The sequence below is a fragment of the Trachinotus anak genome, unplaced genomic scaffold (assembly GCF_046630095.1).
Source record: "Trachinotus anak isolate AG129_WGS33_773 ecotype Australia unplaced genomic scaffold, CSIRO_AGI_Tana_v1 ptg000002l, whole genome shotgun sequence".
In the NCBI taxonomy this organism is placed as follows: Eukaryota; Metazoa; Chordata; class Actinopteri; order Carangiformes; family Carangidae; genus Trachinotus; species Trachinotus anak.
Window position 1 is genome coordinate 1302501 of NW_027273853.1, and position 2901 is coordinate 1305401.

The 2901-nt window shown below is 40.9% G+C and overlaps 1 protein-coding gene across 1 annotated transcript in view; it reads left to right on the top strand.

Moving 5' to 3' along the window:
- The window catches only part of carmil2 (capping protein regulator and myosin 1 linker 2), a 78976-nt gene that overhangs the window by 63172 nt on the left and 12903 nt on the right, over positions 1-2901 (top strand). The gene's annotated exons all lie outside the window — the stretch shown is intronic.

Below are 2901 nucleotides of genomic sequence, written 5' to 3' on the forward strand. Positions count from 1 at the left end.
CAAAAGTGAAGTAATCATTCATAATACAAAACCAACAAGTAGTTACTCTTATAGTCAGAGCACAGTTCATTCATCCACATCATATACAATTACACAAGATGCTAACCAGCTAACCTGTAAGCATGTGATGCTGCCGTCATACACACGTTTTTTATGATCCCTCAAGAATCTGATTTACATAAGAGACACCATGGATAGCATGATGGGCTGGTATAAGTGATATCAACATTATTACATGCTGCTCCATCAGGGTGAATCACAGTACCAAGAGAGTATTACCAAAGGTTCACAATGAGTTCACTGGATGGAAACAAGTCTTTGGCCAAGTAGTTTCATCTAGTATAATGAGTACGTTCTGTTTTGAAATGTCCCTATGAAATCATGTTTGCTCTGCTTGGAGCAATGTCTCAGGACAGCAGTGAGTTTGGTACACAGCAAGATGATCTTAATAACTACTGACCTGCTGTTTTGACTGAAGTTTTCTGCTGCTTGTGGAGATCCTCATCAGTGGATGGAGTTTGCTCAGTTACCATCATGTGGCCTCAGTAATGAACTTACTTCCCATGATAACAGTTGGTCACATATGGATTCCATAAAGAAGTAGATTACAAAAGGACACCTGAACTGACTCCATGACAGCTGAGCACACCATCTGCTGATGAAGACAGTAAGATGTGATTGAAAGCTCCAAAGAGGCTGTTGAGAGGACCTTGAGTAAAGATTATGTCAAACCACTGTTTCCAGTGGAGGAGGAACCATTAAAGTCCCCAAAACACCCAATTCAACAAACAACTTGCTCACTCCATTTGTTGAGGAAGACCATGTAAAACAAGCAACTATTTCAGAACAGCTAGAACCTTGTGGTTATATTGTTTTATCAACTGTTTACAAGGTCAAGTATGAACTTTAATGTTCAAATAGTAACCAGATATCAAACTATTTTTTGGAGATGAAAAGGATGAAAAAATTTGAAATGCAGACTGAGACTGTGCTCAAACAGGAGGGGGTAGTGTAGGAAGGATGCAACTGCCTTCACATTCTTTCTCTTTATATTGTTATACATTTTTTCTGTCTTTTGAAATACATTGTTTTTATTCAAGTTATTAATGTTAGTCACAGAATGTTCCACGACTCCTCGGTGCACCCACATAATGATTTCCTTTGTTTTATTCTTAGTTAAGCTCTATTTCTTCCCTCATATCTCCCAGTGGGATCACTGAAGTTCCACTTTCTCCTTTGCTGTGTCAAAGAGCAGTCAGGCAGCTCCCAGCTGAGCTGTGGAGGAGAGCTGTTAAATACAGTGGGATGATAGTGAAAGACCGCTGCAGTCTGTCTGTCTGTCTAGCCTGTACATACATTATTTTTTTATTTTATTTTATTTTTCTTTGTCACATTTTTGTACATAGGTGTTCTGGAATGGACATTGCGGTTACATCACTGTAGATGGAAATCAGTGGAAACAAATGGGCAAATCAGAAAAAAATACTGATGAAATCACTGGTCATTACACACAGGGACAAATGATCACCAGGGTGACAGGGAGAAGTGTAGTGTGTGCAACATGAGCTGAAGAGGAGATTAAAGCAGGAGAAGGAGGACGACAAAAGGAGAGTAGAGAGGAAGCTGCAGCACAACAACGCCAGAGAGGTGTTGAAGGGGATGAGGACCATCACTGGCTATTAAGAGAAGAACAGCCAGGCAACATCAGGTGATGAGGACAGGGCCAATGAGTTGAACCAGTTCTACAACAGGTGTGACACAGCCTCACCTGTTCTCTCTCCCACCGCTTCAGCTGCAGCTTCTCCTACAACATCTCCTGCTCACTGCTGTAATCCTGACACTAGAACTGCAGATTCCACACTGGGGTCAAGTCTCCTGTCCCTGAAAAGATGGTGATTTGGGTTCAAATAAGTACTTCCTCAACATTAGACAATCTTGCGTCATGGTCATGGTTACAATAACAAGGGTGGAAACAACATAACCTGCTACTTTCACATGGGAAAGTATTCCTGTGTTTTGTTGACCCATTCATCCACCCAAACTCCTCCTGACATGGACTTTGCCACTCTTAAACCACTTTTCCCTTTGTTCCTGTCATAATTACTGATAATTACCGCCACTAAACGTCACTTAGTAACAAAAAATAACTATGGGACAGTCTCATATATTGTCAGAGGGATGGTGGAGTTGAAGGGAGACTTTAGCTGTGTCCTAATTCGGCAGCCACATCCTTCAGGCTGAACAGAAATAAGAAGGTCTGGCCTATGGAGGATTTTTGCTTTGCATTGCCAGTTGTACCCGCCTTTACCATTGCATTGCAAAGCACAGCTGTTGTCACCAAGCAAACCTGACAACACGCAACTGAGGCCCTTGTTTTTAACAGTTTTACTGTTAGCTGTTGAACTGAGCTGAAACCCAAGCCTACTGACAAAAGCTTTTGTGTTTTGTTGATGAACTGTGGTTATGTTGTGTTTTCTGTTTTTTATTGAGTTCAGGGCCACCATGGATTTGAGCCCAGAGGAGAAGCACAGGGCAGCATCAGACACTTCACATTTAAAATGGTATTGTCCACTTGAACCATGTGAATATGACAGTTATTGCTCAAACTGTCAGTAGTACATATCAGTGGGTAAAACAGAATATCTCCAGAAAATCAGTGTGGACAAATTAAAAAGACAAAAAGCTTCAGTGAAATCAAAATGGCAACCACAAATCCACAACCCAGGTTGCATACCTGGGTTGTGACATATCTGTAAAGTGTGAACAGCTGAACGATCATAACCAGATCAGATTTACAGCAGCATGCTACACTTCAAACACATTCACACATTAACAGTTCCATGATGAGTGTGCAGCATTTTGCTTTTTTACTGAAAATCAACACAAAAGCATCAAAAACAA